The sequence below is a fragment of the Synchiropus splendidus genome, chromosome 1 (genome assembly GCF_027744825.2).
Source record: "Synchiropus splendidus isolate RoL2022-P1 chromosome 1, RoL_Sspl_1.0, whole genome shotgun sequence".
Lineage (NCBI taxonomy): Eukaryota > Metazoa > Chordata > Actinopteri > Syngnathiformes > Callionymidae > Synchiropus > Synchiropus splendidus.
Window position 1 is genome coordinate 37,001,620 of NC_071334.1, and position 18,289 is coordinate 37,019,908.

Below are 18,289 nucleotides of genomic sequence, written 5' to 3' on the forward strand. Positions count from 1 at the left end.
GTGAGGAGCTTCCCAGGTACAGGCAGGTTGTAAAATGTCCCACCAGAGAGCAGAGCGTGCTGGATCACTGTTACTCATCGCTCCGCAACTCCTATACCGCCCTCCCTCGAGCTGCACTGGGACTCTCTGACCACTTGATGGTTCATCTTGTTCCTACATACAAGCAGAAGCTGAAGCTGGCAATGACTGTTGTGAGGAGCATGAAGATCTGGACAAGTGAAGCTAAAGAGGAGCTGCAGTCTTGCATGGAGACCACAGACTGGGAGGTGTTCAGGGCTGCGACCAATAATCTGGATGAATATACAGACACTGTGACTTCATGGATCAGCTACTGTGAAGAGTGCATAGTTCCAACGCGCACCAAGGTGAGTTATGCAAATGACAAACCTTGGTTCACAACTAAACTCAGCCAGATTAGACGGGAGAAGGAGGCAGCTCGCAAGAGTGGGGACAGGAACTGCTACAAAGAGATGAAGTATCGGTTTCAGAGGGAGCTGAAGAAAGCTAAGGCCGCATACTCTGACAAACTCACGCAGCAGTTCTCAGCCAATGACTCGGCTGCGGTGTGGAGAGGGCTCAAGGTGGTCACTAACTACAAGCCACGTGCCCCCCACACTCTGAACAACCTCACTCTTGCAAAGGACCTGAACAACTTTTATTGTCGCTTTGAGTAGCCATTTTGCCCCAGCACCTCTGTGGTCTCTCCAGCCCCATGTTCCACTTTACAACAAAGGACTGTGCTGTCTCTTAGTGACACAACTAAGACCAACGATGTCACTGAGACAGCAAAGATCACAGTCACTTTTGATGAGCCACCCCCTCACCTCCCCCCTCTTTCTCTTGACATCATGGAGCAAGACGTGCGCACTCAGTTCAGGAGGCTGAACCTTCGGAAGGCGGCAGGTCCGGACAGAGTTTCCCCTGCCATCCTGAATCATTGTGCTGCTGAGCTGGCTCCAGTGTTCACGGACATCTTCAATGCTTCCTTGGTGTCCTGTCATGTTCCTGCCTGCTTTAAGTCCTCCACTATCATCCCTGTTCCCAAGAAGGCCAGGATCACTGGACTGAATGACTACAGACCGGTGGCACTGACGTCTGTGGTCATGAAGTCCTTTGAGCGCCTGGTTCTCTCTCACCTGAAGTCCATCACTGCTTCTCACCTGGACTCATTGCAGTTTGCCTACAGAGCCAACAGATCTGTGGACGATGCAGTGAACCAGGCCCTTCATTTCGTTCTGGAGCATCTGGACTCCCCAGGAACCTATGCCAGGATCCTGTTTGTGGACTTCAGCTCTGCCTTTAATACAATTCTTCCAACTCTGCTTGAAGACAAGCTTCGCCAGCTGGACGTGCCTGACTCCCTCTGCAGATGGATTACAGACTTCCTGACCAGCCGAAGTCAGCGTGTGCGGCTGGGGACGACTGTCTCTGACACTCGGACCCTCAACATTGGGTCTCCTCAGGGCTGTGTTCTCTCTCCATGGCTCTTCTCCCTGTACACTAACTGCTGCACCTCCAGCCACGAGTCCGTGAAGCTGATCAAGTTTGCGGACGACACCACCATCATCGGGCTCATCTCAGATGGAGATGAGTCGGCTTACAGGAGGGAGGTGGAGCGGCTGGTGTCCTGGTGCAGCAACAACAACCTGGAGCTCAACGCTCAGAAGACAGTGGAGATGATCATGGACTTCAGGAGAGTAACAGCTCCTCCGTCCCGTCTCATGTTGGCTGGTTTACCCACTCCTATTGTGGACTCCTTCTGCTTCCTGGGAACCACCATCACTGAGGACCTCAAATGGGAGCCAACCATCAGGTCCCTCATCAGGAAGGCCCAGCAGAGAATGTTCTTTCTGAGGCAGCTACGAAAACTACGACTGCCGACGAAGTTGCTGGTGGAGTTCTACACAGCCATCATCCAGTCCATCCTCACCTCCTCTATCACCGTCTGGTACAACAGTGCCACCTCCAGGGACAAGAGCAGACTGCAGCGCATCGTACGTTCTGCTGAGAAGGTGATCGGTTGCAGCCTGCCACCTCTTCAGGACCTGTATGCCTCTAGGACCCAGAGACGTGCAGGTCGGATCAGAGCCGACCCTTCTCACCCTGGACATGGACTGTTTGTTCCTCTTCCCTCTGGCAGGAGGCTACGGTCCATCCAGACCAGAACCTCCCGTCACAGGAACAGCTTCTTTCCCTCGGCCGTCAGATTGTTAAATTCATGAACAGCCTTGTTGTAATGTTATTCTATTTATTTTATTTTATTTGTTTTTTGTTGCACTTTATTCCAAGGCACTTTCCTAGTCAGTGGGCTCCCCACTGACCATGGCAATAAATTTGATTCTGATTCTGATTCTGATTCTGATTCTGATATTTATATAATTGTCTCTGACTCGCTGTCTGCCTTCTGTAACTTGTTATTACAGCAATTGGGTTCCGCTCCGCGTCTCGAACACAAGAATGTGGCAATATGTAAAAGAGGCGAGGGCAAAATGTATACATTATAAAATTATACACAGAAGCTATCATACCCCATCGAGGCTTCACAGAATGAAACTTAGGAAACATTGTGTTGGAAATGTAAGAGAGGTTGGGAGGTTTGTAGATTGCATTTGGGACTGCACACTAGTCAAACCATAGAGGTTACAAATATTATGAGTTGGTGTTGGGCAGAGAGGTCCCATTAGACCCAGCTTTGTTTGTTTGGAAACAGATCCCAACTTCCAAACATTTTTTTTTCTGTTATTATTGTTGGTTTAGTCACAGCAGCGTGGATTATTCTCAGACACTGATAAACAGTCAAGCCCCCAGTATTGAAAGACTGGTTAAATGCTGAAACTGCATTCTATTAATCCATGCTCAACCGACTTGTTGAAAAGGACACTAGAGACAAAACCTGGGAGGAATTTTGGACTTATGTAAAGTTCAAAGGAAACAAGGACTAGGAGAGGATGTGCATGTTTACTTTCCGGAGAGAACATTTCCACATTAGTCTGTAACCCATGCTTTTGTTTTTATTTGTATATTTTCTATTTTGTGCCAAATGTTTCATTTGTATTTGGAGTTTTTGTGATGTATAACAAAAATTCATAAAAACTTTAATGAGAAAAAAAAAGCAAATAGTCAGCATGCTCAAAATTTGAAATGTTTAGAATAGCCTTTTCCTCCAAGGACTTGTATCTTGGTGAATTTCTCGAACTAGAGGTGAATCTCCAATAGAGCTTGTTGTGTCACTGAGAAGTTGAGCATGAGGTGGGGCGATTACTGAAACTCTTCTCCTCACACGTTTGTAGCCACAAGCATTGACTTGAGGACTTTAATCACCTCTTCTGCATTTGAGATGTCGGTCACAGCCAGTGCAAAGTTAGTTAGTAACATTCTTTCTTACCAGTAAGAGTGCTTCTGCTCCCACTGTCAATCTATTAAAAAGGGTCAAGATCCTCCTAATCTTTGCAAGTAGCCTTGCGACAGTGATAATATGAGGTAATATGAGCGTAAGTCAGTGACGATATCCTCGCGACCAATTGGTTGGGAAATTGGTCTTCCACAAAGCTTCAAGCTCTTCGAAGCGACCGCTAATTTGGTCAACAACGGCATCACTTCAACTACTGGTGTCATATTTTACTGCTGCGTCCACTTGGTGGACAGTACATATTGTCTTTTTGCATCCAATATGAGGTTGTAGTGATACATGTCCAAAGCAGGCTTTTAGCTAGGGAGGTGTCTTGGCGTCCCGTGAACTGCAAAACATGAAAAATTGGACGGCCATTTCTCTTTCAGACGGACGCCCTAAATTTTTAATCAGTGCCTGCGTAATGCCCCAATCATAGTCTCATCGTGGCATGTGGCAAGGAAGAGCGACGCTATCAGTTGGCTGTTTGACGCTGATTTCAAGAGGAAAAGCCAGGTAAGTTTAGAACATTAAACAAACAAAACAAACTGAAAGTCGAACGAGCCACATGGTGACAGTGCTGCATGAACTCCCCCTCCCTCAGATAGTGAGAACGTATGAACAACTTGAATATATTTTACCGAGAAATATTTACAGTTGTTGTTGTCCTTTTTTTCATTTTCCAAACCAAATCTTTGTGTGAAACATGAAAAAGAGAAGACAGAAAACACTGAGCTTCTTCCTGAAGTAAAAACAGGTCAGAATTGTTTTCTTGTTTGAATGTTTAAATGTGTGAAAGTTCAGAAAACCATCACAGATTCACAGATGATACAACTCTGTGCTTGTCTTGCATAACTATACGAAAGAAGATGGACAAAACTGGATGGACGAGACAGCATGTAGTAAGGGAAATAATTATTATTTTAATTAAGTGGAGTTATGAGTTGGGGCGGGGCATATGGGCGTGGCTATGGACACCCCGTTTCAAAATCCTAGCTAAAAACCTTGTCCAGAGTCTTGTTGCATATGTCTGTGTTCGATAGTGTTTACAATGAAAATGTACTCATGTGCCTCACAAATTAAAACTACTGGGGCAAATCATGTTAACAAGCGCATCTAAATGCAACCACCTGTTGACCATCCATGAATGCAAAGTAAACAAATAGACAAAAACTGTAGAAATAATTTATTTCTTATGTATAATTAATTATTATCTATTGTCTTATCCTCCCTTAAGTATGCTACTTAACGACTTTCAATTTTCCCATTCATGATAATAATTGAGCTTAATTCTAACAGGTTTGGTTGATACACTTTGTAAATCTGGCCCTTTGGTGGAGGCAATAGAGAAAGGTGGTTCCCTTGCTACAGCTTATAAGAGGAGGGAGTACAACACGGAACTGTTTTATGATTGAGCCAGTAGAACCTATCCGTGATCGAAAACTGGGCAGGACATTTCAATATAATATCTCAACATTTCTCACCTCTACACGTTGTTAACTACTATATTTCAACATAAACAAATGATTATGTCGGAGACAAACTCAATAGGGAATAACTCCTGCCACAAACAGTCCATGACAGTTTTTGCTCCCACTGTGACTTAATGGTGGTTGCTTTAACAAATGTTGACATTTTCTATTTTGACTATGGTCTACTTCCAATCTTCTCTATCTATATGAATTTTAAGAGCGTTGAGCACTTTGGATGTTCAGATGGAGGTGTGGATCTGTTACTCTAAAGGTTACTTTTTCCACTGATCTGAAACACAGGAATGACAGCCACAGTATTCGCTTGACATTTTTGCCATGTTGGTAAAAATCTGAGGAAGAAGCCCAGAAGGGTCAGTAATTTTACTGCATTTGAGTGACATGGTGGCAACATCACCAGCGCATCATTGTTTCAGGCTGGTACAAATTTCGCCTTGCAGGGTTTCCACTACATGTAGGCGCACCACCAAGGGGCCCATTCAAGGAATAGAACTGATTCATTACTGTGATTACGTATTTCTGATTTCTGAATTACTGATTTAATTTGTGTTCAATAACCATATATATAAGCAAAGCAAAACTTTGTGAAATGACATGAAACCATGTGTTTTATCATCAAAAATTCCAACCCGCAGCAGAACCAGGTGCAAGTCATTTTCATCAAAATCACTAAAGAAAAATAGAAGAAAAAAAAAAAACACTTGATGCAAACTGTTGAAAAAAAAATGGAAAAACAATAATAAAATTAATATAACAATTCAATGTCTAAATATCAGAAAATATTTTATTTTCATGAATAAAACAAAATGCAAAACTCTAGCGAAGGTAGGTAAAGTGCAAGTGAGAGTATCGCCATAAAATTTTAATTTTAAATACTGCTCCAACAGGTGCTTTTTCATTTTTCTTTTCAAGAACTTCTCCATAGTTGGTAACTATCACAAATTTGCAGCTGTTAAGTCAATTCAATGACACATTACTGCCACCATATGTGGCAAATATATTAAAACTGTGAGTCTCACTGCCCTCACGAAAAACTTCCAGCAGCCCCCTGGGGGGAGCTTACAGCCCAACCATAGGCATAGAATCACTGTATTAGTAGACACAATACAAAAGTTCTACAACAGTAACATTTCTCAATTGCACTGACTTAAAAGAAATAAACTCTTCAAAGAGACAACAATCTAAACACAGACACTCAATCTTCTCAGTGATACAGTTGCATCAGACTGGTGGTCTGAAGAGTTGAGGACAGTGTAGGGCTCCAGTGCATTTACCATCAGGGTGTTTTATCTGACAAAACCGCTATTGCGGATATCACACACATACACCTTAACCAGGACTCTGAACCAAACTGAAGCCTAATTATAATGGCCCAGATATTTTGAAGTCTTCATCCTCAAATTGGGGCCTAACCATGTGGTGTCCGGGACAAATGACAGTCATATGGCCACATAGTTATATGGTCGTCACAAGGATAGTGTTTTTTCAAGAATTGGTCACAACAAAATAGGATAAACAAACCAATACACACACACACACACGTTTGTATTTCCATATTTGTGAGGACCGCAACCTAAACCAAATTTGCGCCCAATTATAATAAAATACTTTAATCTTTCCCAACCTTGTGAGGACAGGCCAAAATGTCCTCAAAAAGCAAAATGTCTTCATAAAAAGGTGACTTGTCAAGATTCGGCACTCACAAGTATACACGCGCACGCGCACGCGCGCACGCACACGCACACACACACCCCTCCATGCCCTATGGAAGACCTTCCATTGTCCACCAGTGGGAAAGAGGGTGAAGAGGAGGGGGAAGCAGGAAAAAGGAAACCCATCAGGCCGTCTTGACAGCTGCTTCCTGATTTTAGCTGCTGTAGGAAACCCAAGAAAGAGGACACACACACAATGATACACACAAACCAGCACCGACACATGACACATGTAATGTAATTTTACCCAAACAGCAGTGTTCAACATAAACAGGCTTCAAGCACCACACGCAGGCCGCCCCCAAGCACAATGGGTCACATTGAGAAATACAACCAAGCATTATGCTGCTTCGACATTTTGTTCTGTTCTTTGTCTCTATGCGAAATTACACCAGTTGAGACTCTCTTTGATGGAAGACGTATCACATAATGCCAAGACAGCAGGTTGAGTCAGGCACCGTTTAAAAACCTCAGTCAGTGGAGATCCACTAGTCCTGAATACTCAGTCAACAGGTATTCTTTTGTTACATTTCTAGTTGGATGCAAGATTTATTCACAATTTAGTGTAATTTTCACAGACTTTAATAGACTGATTTGAACCAATTAATATAATCACCAAGCATGGTCCCATTTATTAACACACTAACTGGTGAATATTCAGAAAAATCACGAGTGAAGTGGCAAAAGTTGAAACTGTGACAAACCATTAGAGGAACCATTATCTCTGCATTAGAGGAATCTGCATCAACAAAGAATGGGTTCGTATTATCAGGGGTTTATGATTACACACTGGCACGCAACTAAAACTGTTGAACTTCCAAGAATACTTCAACACAGCTGAGAGTCCCCGCCATCAGGTCGACCTGACGGAAATCCTAGAGCTCCTAACAAGAGATGACATACAGCACAATCCTGTGACCATGGATTACACAACGGATTAATTTAGCTTTTGACTTGATTAGCCTTGTAAAATACATATAAAGGGTTCAGCTTACTTTTACAGAATCCATGCCATTATTTCTGCCGAGTCTCATGTACATGCAGCAGCCTAAATGACTTCATCGAGCCACACTGCTGTTCCAGCTCCACCCATGAACTCAGCCCTGCTTCCATGACCAACTGCAGAACAGAGCTGTGCTGTGTTCAGTGTTGTCCGGTAACCAGGCATCCGGAGTGTTGCTGTTTCGACTCAAAACCTCAAAGTAAAACAGGGCTGTTTAGGGAGATTTATTTGTGATAAAACTGTGAAGTTTAAAAAACTGAGGAGATAGAAGACCTTTGACTGTTATGGACATTACAATTACAGATTCACTCGTGGGAATATTTGGTCTGTAAAATTTTATTCCAGGATCAATGATGAAATCGCTTGTGGAGACCAACTCTTGATGAAGTGGAAACTTTCATCAATGTAGTGCTCTCTGTCTTGGAGTCCCGCTACAGTATGTCAATATTTCACAGACACAGCACAGTCTGATTCACAACATCAAATTAAATGTTTTTCAGTTGTGTCCTTTTGATATAATAGTTGCTGCATTCTGCAAGACTTTTTTTGCCTCCTAGAAGAGGTATAATAAAACCTTTCTGAATTAAAATGATTTAAGGGGGACTTCCGGCTTGCTAATGGAGTAGACAGATGCAGGACGAGTCAGCTCTCCCAAATTCATTTATAACCCCTTAAACAAAACTTGAAGACCCGACATTCAAAATCTAAACTTTGACTACGAGTAAAAGAAATTGAAACAGGATAACGAGAAGAGAAAAATGCCAAAATCGCAAGATAAAGGTGCTGCGACGGCGAAAGCTAACACTGCTGCTAACCAAGCTAAAAGCTCCGGTGACGGCGCGACCTGCCAGACTGCGTCGATAAGTTCGCCCCGAGTGAGGATGTAATTGGAGCGATAAGAGAACTCAATGCAGACATGAAACAGCATAATGACAACCTTCGACAAGATATCATTCAGATGGGACGAGAAATAAATGGAAAACTGGACAACATGGCGACGGAGATGAAGAATCTCTCCAGCCGAGTTCGCGAAGTGGAGAGTTGGGCGGCTGCAGCGACCGAGGTTCTCACTAAGTGCCTGCAACAACAGAGAGTTTTGCAGAGGAAAGTCGTTGATTTGGAATCTCGTTCCAGGTGAAATAACATTCACATATTTGGAATAGAGGAGGGGAAAGAAGGGAACTCGATGATGGACTTCATCCGGAATCTTTGCCACAACGAGTTATCAAGATTTTGACCTGAAAATACAACAGGCTCATCGTGCTCTCCTGCCGAGACCTCCGCCCGGGGCTGCATCACGACAGATCATCGTATGCTTTCAGGAATACACTACCAAGGAGATGATACTACGAGAGGCATGGAAAAAGAGGGGAATTCAAGTCGACAACAAAATGGTGTATTTTGATCACGATTACGCCGTGGAAGTGATAAAAGCACGCCGTGAATACAACGGAATTAAAAAGGCACTGAAGGACAGAGGGATTCGATTCCAAACCCCATTCACCAATATGAGGATTCATTGGGACACTGGAATTGGACGATGCCCGGCGTGAACTAAAGAGGCGTGGTTTCGCTGTGGAAGAACCAGCGCTGGGGGAGGAAGATAACAATGAGTCTCGGCTTTGTGATCTTATTGGCTGGCAACGAGCATCGCAAAATCAGAATAAGGGGGTTACTGTAACCCCGAGAGCCAAGGACAAACTTCTGGAATATCAACATACTCGCTAAAGCAGTAAGATGTGCATTTACAATTTTGATGATCCAGGCTTTACTACGGGTTTTTGAATTAGATTCTACAGTTTGATATCTGAACATCCTATCCTGTTTTAAACTCACTATTATTATGGCAGTAGCTTTAACTTAAACCTTGCTGATCTATGCCTGGCAGGTTTCATTGGACTTATAAGATGGTGGAGTCAATATTGTATGACTCAGCGTTCTTGTTGTTTCTTCACATGTTCATGTGTACTGGTTTGCTTTATTTTGGGGATATGCAAATATAGTTATGTCACTGAAACAGAATAATGGTACGTAATAAAAGAATAATTTCCTTAAATGTCAATGGTCTGACTAACCCAGTTAAAAGAAGAATGACCAAACACATCCAACAATGCTATGCGACACCATCAAGGCTGTCATGAGAGGGATTGAGTTCAAGAACAACTTATATAAAAAAGAAGAGAAGGATAAAATATGAGGAACTCCAAAAAACATTGACAGAGACCGAAAGGAAAAAACAGTCAAGTGAGGATATAGAACTGATTGATCAGATTATAAGAATCAAAAAACAAATAGATGAATTATTAATTGAGGAACTGGAAAAAAAGATGAGGTTCTCCAAGCAAACATTCTATGAATCTGGATTCAAAGATTTTGGCAAAACGCCTGAGAATAATGCAAAGTAGAAATTCAATTCACAAAATCAAAGATCCCATCACTAAACAAGTAATATTAAATCCAGAGGAAATCAATGAAACCTTCAGAAAACACTATGAATCCCTGTACACACAAACCGCTACAGTTGACACTAATGTCATTCAACAATATTTAAATACATCAGATCTCCCATCAATAGGCATAATACAAAACAAAGACCTTAATGCTCCTATAACACAGAAGGAACTGGATAAAGCTATTAGTAAATTTAAAAATAAAAAATGTCCAGGTAGCGATGGATATCCAAATGAATGGTACAAGGTCTTCAACAAAACACGGTCTCTTGTCTTATTCGACTCCTTTCATTACACTCTAAAAAATGGAAAGAAGCCGTTATAACAGTCATCCCCAAACAGGGCAAGGACTTAGAATCATGCAATTCTTACCGTCCTATATCTATCTTGAATGTGGACTATAAAATATTGACATCCATTATTACAAATAGAATGGTACAGTTTCTCAGAGAATTAATGAATGAAGATCAGACTGGCTTTATTAAAGATAAGATAATATTATACGGACTCTCCATAATATAGATCATATCAATAAAAACTATTTAAATGCATCACTTATTAGCTTAGACACTGAAAAGGCATTTGATCGAGTCAGTTGGACCTTTCTATTCAGTGTGTTGGAGAGATTTGGTTTTAACAACAACAGTCTTAAATCATTATACAGTAATCCTACAGCAAGACTAAGAATAAACGGACATATGTCTGGGAGGTTTGTGCTGTCCAGGGGTACAAGGCAGGGTTGCTGCCTCAGTCCCTCTCTCTTTGCACTTTTCATAGAACCGTTGGCACAAACAATTAGGGAATGCCTGGAGCTAGAAGGTATTCAGTTTGGCACAGAAAAACACAGAGATAGATTTATATGGTCAGGAACTAAGCCAAGCATCAAATTAAGAACACTACAACTTCAAAAAGACAGTGGATTGGCAGTGCCAAAATCTTAAAGAATACTTCTATGCTGCTCAACTAAGATACATTGTACAGTGGTGCTCCCCTGATTATGATGCAAAATGGAAAAGGATAGAGTCAAACTTGGGGCAAGTGCGCTTGGAAACTATGTTAGTAGAAAGAAACCTGACAGAACAAATACTAAAGAGCAACATATTAAAAGAAACATTTAAAATATGGCAACATGTGACTAAAAGCATCATTTGGATGATGACTACAAACTTTTAATCTGGCCATCCTCAAATTCAAAATTTATTCCAGCAAAATTAGATAGCACATTTGATAACTGGAGACATAAAGGGATTACGGCAATTTGTCAACTTGTAGAGGGGAACAACTTTAAAACATTTGAGAAAATTAAGAAAGAGTTCAAATTGGACAATGAAGATTTTTTCAGATACTTGCAGATTAGACATTTTTTCAACACTGACATCAGACACAAACTTTCTCTTGAAGGAAATGAAATTGTTCAGGTGTGTGTAGAGGCTTATAAAGAAGTGCCGACAAAAATAGTCTCTAAAGTGTATGGGGGCTTACAGAAAAACAACGGTACAAACACACTGTATTTTAAAACAAAATGGACAAAATGGATACAAACATTCTGGGACAATGTTATAAATATTTTTGAGGAGATATTTGAATGTAATATTCTTAAGGACCCACAGATATGTTTGCTGGGACTCTTGCCCTCACAGGTGCAACAAGGTGATCAATATTTATTTAAAATCTTGATGCTTGCTGCTAATAAAGCTATTACAAGGAACTGGATGAAAACTGATGGACCTGATGTCCGAAGTTTGACTGACATTATGAAGAAATAAGGCAGATGGAGCATTTGACCTCTCTGTTGAGACTGAAAACTGGATTGTACACAAAAAGATGGACAAGATGGAACATTTTTCAGCAAAGAAATCCAACCTTATCGTAATTATAAGTTATTGTAATATCCCCAGTTTTTCTGTCTGTATTTTATTTTTATTTTATTGTTCTCTATGCCTTTTCTTAAATGTTATAAACCATTGTATGTATCATTGTATGTATGTATCAAAAATAAACAGTAAAAAAGTAAATAAAATGATTTAATGGTTCACGCTTTCACATCTTCGACACAGAAGGTCTCATTTTGATTACAAATTCATTGTCAATCCATGTGATTGGTATCCTGATCGGTAGCAAAAACTCTGATTGGAGCATTGCTACCACAAATCTTTATCAGCACCTCAAACATCATATGCCTGGTGATGCATCTTTGTTTTGTCATGGTTTTTACAAAATTAGCAAGTCGAGTAGAAACATCGCCACTTCAGGATCAGATGAAAGCCTTTTGTAGCTCTCAGTTATTGGCAGGCTGTAAATGCATCTTCTATATTGACACTTTCCCAAATCTTGCTCTGTCATTCCATTCTTCTGCCATGATGTAAATAAAGGAATTCGGCTCGCTGCCGAGGTCGCTCTGCCCTTCTGTCATAAAGTGTTGCGGTGGGGGTGGAGTTGGGGCAGTGATGCCACTCACAAAACACGCCTCCTGGTGGCTCGCCCGGAAAAAGTTACATAGTCCAAGGGAGCTTTTAACAGAGAGCTGGAAAGTCGACTCTGGGATTTTGGACTGTTGAAAATGAAACCTGTCATCTCAAGAAATATAAAAATAATAAATTTATGTCTAAATATTACACACTGTTGCTTTAAAGTAACATGGGATACATTGGGGAGAGCAGACTGACGGCTCAAATGAAACCCTAAGTCCAACCGGGAGAGAAGTCTGTCAGAAAAAAACAGGTTGTACGACTGATGTGAAAAATGTAATTTCTACACTTAGCTAAGTATTATAATTAAACATAAACAAATAATGATGTTAGAGACAAACACCACTACTAAGTTTCATCATAAACATTTTCAAGATAGACTGTAATATAAGGAAAATGTATTCATCGTGATAATAATTGTTGTCACTAAAATGACAACATTTCGTGTCACTAGCACTTAAAAGAAGGGGCCCATAATGTCATAACTGTCATAATGGGGAAAAAGGACTTGCACATGACTGGAACTAAAATAAAAAAAGTCTGACATCTATGTTGGTAAGAGAACATGATCATAGCTTGAGTAGAGGAGAGAGGGAGGGGCATGGAAGAGGATCCTTTCAACATCCACTGAATGACCTGGATTTGTGAGGCAGATGCCAGAGCGCTTTACAGACAGCAACTGATACAACGTGCACTGAGTTCACATTGATTTATGGTTTTGTGCTGAGAGCCATTTTGGTGAAACAGAATTTAATGAATCTACCATTGCTTTCACTTGAGGTGTTCATATAAGAGTTCTTTACACTCATTTCAACTCTGGTTGCAAGAAAATTCAGGTAAATTTCCAAGGAAACAAAAGGTCATAGATTTTGGAAATATTTCATATTGCAAGCTTTAAATTTGTAAGTATGAACAATAATTGGATATTATGGGACTGAATAGGAAATTAGGGATTATATTCAAGCAAAAAGTATATCCAGAAATCATAAGAAAATCAAGACAAAATCTTTTAAATAGATTTATTTGTCAGCAAAACAGCATGAAACACACAGTAGCCCCAAGCCATTTTGAAAAAATGGGTTTACTCATTCAACTGTCTACTCTGGACTCACAGGTTGTTTTATGTTTGTACGGTAAATAAAACTTCAATCAATTCTGGCCATGAAATACAACTCAGTAGATTATATGAACACAAACCATATCACAAAATAAGGCATGACACACCCTTTAATCATGCCCAAGGTCTTCCACAAAGCCATTGCCAGTTCCATTCAGATTTGTGCCTGTGTGACTCACATTGAGGGGGCATGTTTTGTAGCACGGAGCACCTCATCTTACACTCTGCTGAGATGAAATGAGATATACAGAGCAGTATTATTTCCTTAACTTTCCAATGCCTTTCAAGTCTGAGTGCTACAGAGGATACCCCCCGTCCCAGCCGCTGTCCCTGCACCATTTGAATGTGAACCGCATTGCGGAGTATTTATGAATTAACCTTAAAATGAGTCCCATGCTGACTGTGGCAGCCCAAACCACCAATAGCTTTAGCCGATTGGATTTTTAATAAAAAGGGCTCCTAAAATGCTGAGGTGATGATGGTTGTTGATAGGGCTGAATTGTTATCATATCTACATGACGCGAAATGAGAAACAACAAACATATCAAATCTACCCTGGCTTGTCCTGCAATGTTTAAGCCGAGGCAGCTGCGAACGTCACTGTTGCGCACGGCCTTCAATGTGCAGCTTGACCAGCCAAACCTCCTTTCAAGTTTGCTATTGCTTGACAGCCGAAATCAGCCAATGACAACCACCTGGGAAAGAGGGCAACGAGTGAGACAGACACTCACACATACTGAGTGGAGACTATGAACATGACAGCGAACTGCCAGTGTGGAGTCTGCACGTTCAACTGATTCAGTGGCCAAAAAGGTCTTTGTGTGTGGGAGGACAACTGGAAAGGCGCACCAGAGCGCTGACACATACACCAACAAACTATAATAGACTGTGGTCCCCGTCCCAAATCACTGGATAACGCCTTTGCCTGCCACCTCTTCAGGACCTGTATGCCTCTAGGACCCAGAGACGTGCAGGTCGGATCAGAGCCGACCATCCTCATCCTGGTCATGGACTGTTTGTTCCTCTTCCCTCTGGCAGGAGGCTACGGTCGATCTAGACCAGAACCTCCCGTCACAGGAACAGCTTCTTCCCCTCGGCCGTCAGACTGTTGAATTCATGAACAGCCTTGTTGTTATTTTATTTTATTTTATTATTTATTTATTTTTGACTGCACCTTATTCCAAAACACTTTCCTAGTTAGTGGGCTCCCCACTGACCATGGCAATAAATTTGATTCTGATTCTTCTGATTCGGAAATACTGATGATATTAATGAGGGTCGCTCGGATGCCTGCCGTTAGATCCTTGGAATGCACATGTGGTTCAAGGACTGAAAGGCAAGTCAAGAAAGCGAAAACTAACCTTTAAGTAAATGAAATAAATCCGTTGTCAAGGTCATCACCACATGTCAACTGATCTTGGCTATCCTACATCGTCTCGACATCGAGCTATCTGGCATGCTTTATCAAGATGTGAAATTTTGTCCATATCGTTCAGCCCTAGTTGTTGAGCACCTTACATCTTGGATTTCACCGTTGTATCACTGACACGCCATGGCAATGCAGCTCCAAAAGGATGCATATGGTCCATGTATTTTGACTGTCGTAAGCCTAGATGAGAATATGACTTTTATTTCCCTTTCAAACAATCCACAGACCAAGGATGTGCAGTACCGTGGACAGAGGACCAAATGGATCACCCTCAGTGGTGATCCGTCGCACTACTACTATACTATATTATAATATATTTTAGGGATGCTCTGATGAGGATTTTTGCTGTCGATCATCAATACCGATCAACAATACTGATCACATGGACTGACAATAAATTTGTGTACATAATGTGAAAAAATGAACTTTCATTTTTAATTCAGACATGTTTTTATATTTTTCTTCAAGGTGGCAAAAATAGAAAAACCTTGCTGAATGCAGCAATTATTCTGTCAAAATGATAACTGAAAAAAGTGTGACGTCGCAGGTGAATTTCTCGAGACTGTGCTATGTCTGTGAAATACTTACATACTGTAGCGGGACTCCGAGACAGAAAGTGCCGCATTTATGAAAGTTTCCACTCCGGTTGTTTTCAGAAGTTTCAGATTCAGGTGGCTAACAACACCGCACTTGACTCCAAAACGTCGATGAATCCAGTCGTTTTATATGAAAACGACACCTGAGAAAGGCTGGTCATCAAGCTCAGTGAAATTATGAATAATTTCTTAACATTCTGAATGTCATACTCTGATCCACGGGTGTTGCTAAGCGTCAGCTGCACTAACAGCCTGCTGCTGAGGAACTTGCGATCTCACTTTCATGAGCCCAGAAAACTCTCCGCGCCACGTCAAATGGTGTGTTTCATTTGAAGGCGCTTACCAGCACAGCATTTTCCCGTACATGTGCTGCAGGATGCAAACTCTACATGAAAGACTGAAAAAAGCTCCACAGCAGACATACCACTGCTTAGTGAGCAGCTAGTAGGGAGGATCAGATGCATCACAACAAGCAGGGATTCATCAGAGTGCTGGCTGTCACACATGATCAGTTGTTGTCACACCGAAATTGATCGGTGACCGATCAAATTGGAGTATCCTTAGTATATTTCAATGACCTCTGTTTGCTTTAGTAAAGATTATGCTAAAATAAAATTCCTATGCTATATTTAAGTTCCCTAAGTAGAACCAACCTTCAACTTCAAGATTCCCATTGATTCCTATGGGAACTTTCATTTTTGAAAAACTTTGCAATCCACATGTCAGCCCAATTATTTTAGTATTTTGGGGTATTTGTATTGAGAAAATGGTCAGAGCAGCTGATGGGTCAAGTGTTTTGGTTAATCTCAATACTACCTCATAGCTGCTGTCCAAACATTTAGTAAAGCATACAGTTAAAGCAGACGTGAATGAGCAGATGAGTGGTTGCACAGTGAAGTCATGTAAGTCAAGGAGTCATCTGATTTCATTGGCGCCGGGGAACACAACTGCTGGGCCTTGATCTCCCAACACGAGTGGAGACGAGACTGACAAAACTGCTAAAATTAAATCCAATAGTAACGTATCTGAAAGTGATAGTGTGACCTTTTGCCAACCGCTTCATCTTTCCATTCCCCTCTTGGCTTCTATGAATCACAAAAGCCAGTACACCAGTGATGTCCCCAGGAATCAAATGCATGAATGAATGTTTCTCTCCGCAGAATCAGAACGTCACAGTGACCTTGTGTCCCACCTGACTAAATTTACACGCACCTATTTTTGAGGAGGCTGAAGTAAATCTAACCTCGGGGGTTCAGTTGCACTGAAGGCATGGACGCTGACTCTTTACAAAGAGGTTGACCAAACTGTAGAGGACAAATTGAGTCCAGTAGCTTTCTGCTCTTTTGGACATCAGTGCAAACGGTTCGTTACATCGGCCAGGTACCAGTTTGATGCAAAAATTTTGGAATTTCTGGATGTATTGTGAGTGATGTTCAGCTCGATTTTGAAATCTATGTGAACACGCACTTGGTTGTTCAGAGTAAGATTAATAATTTTGTCAACTAATGAGCTGAAGGTTAGAACAAAAATTTTGGTATAATATTCGGTTTGGCAAAATGCAAGTAGGGTCTCAACACTTTGCGGCCAGTGCAAAATTAAAAAGTGAGGCAGGGTAGGCTGGTCAAAAATATCTATATGCCGAACAGTATCAATACTAGTGCTGTTTGGCAATTAAAAAACTGTACATTTAATTTTGGGCTGTAATGAATTTAATCTCGGATTTAATCTCACCTAAAATTGTTGAGAAAACTCATCAACTTGATAATTTAATTTAAGTGTATTATATTATTGAGGCAGATAAAAAGACTAACACATATAAGAAGAAAAAAAATCTTTATAGAGCTTCCAACAGGTGCAGCTCCAAACATTGACATATAGTAGAATTTCATGGCACGAAATTTTGTGGAATAAAATAAATGCTAAAAGAGAATAAAAAATATTTTACATGGCTTCTTTTTTGTGATGTTTTTTTTACTTTGTGCAATTAATTTTAGCAAACCTATTTTCACTACTATCGCTCAAACCCCCAGCATAAAATGGTTCCTACCAATCAATTTACTTTGGGGTCTGTGTCTTGGATGCTATTTTCTGCATAATCGTGATGACTCACGAGTCTCTGATCAGCCATTTCTTTTCTTCACGGTTTCGTCAGATCTTCGAAGCACCGAGCACTTGCCAGAAGCTATAGTCACAATGAACTGCAGTGGAAGAAAGCTCTATGAACCACAGCTCAAAATAAATTAAAGTAATGAATCCCTTTTGCCGTCCTTTCTGTGTAAATTCTGTGTTCGTGTAAATTATTCTTTCTTTTCTAATAATTGTAGTTTCTAATTTAAAAAAATGAGTATGTAACATAGAACTTCAATTTACAAACATTTTAAAACTAACATCACTATTATTGAGAAATCGATAATGAAAAATAAAAAATACTAGGGATTCTCCGATTGATCAGTCACGAATTGTGATCAGCCAATTACAGCGTCATTGCTACTATTGCTGTATTGCTGCTACTACCTGTCATTGCCGGTCCCAATAACTTATAATGTGCGACAGCCGGCGTTCTGATGAAGCCCCACAGGTCGTGGTGTGTCAGATCCTCCCTACCCGCTGCTCACTCAGCAGCAGCATGTCGGCTG

At 41.0% G+C, this 18,289-nt stretch overlaps 1 protein-coding gene across 4 annotated transcripts in view; it reads right to left on the bottom strand.

Moving 5' to 3' along the window:
- The window catches only part of kank3 (KN motif and ankyrin repeat domains 3), a 50,485-nt gene that overhangs the window by 25,950 nt on the left and 6,246 nt on the right, over nt 1-18,289 (bottom strand). The window contains exon 1 of one of the 4 annotated variants that reach the window (XM_053882990.1): nt 7,586-7,651. The exons of 2 other annotated variants lie outside the window; for them this stretch is intronic. The gene's annotated coding sequence lies outside the window, so the exon portion shown is untranslated. Of the gene's footprint in view, nt 1-7,391; nt 7,470-7,585; nt 7,652-18,289 lie in introns of those variants that run through there. One more of the 4 variants, XM_053882998.1, reaches the window with a different exon arrangement.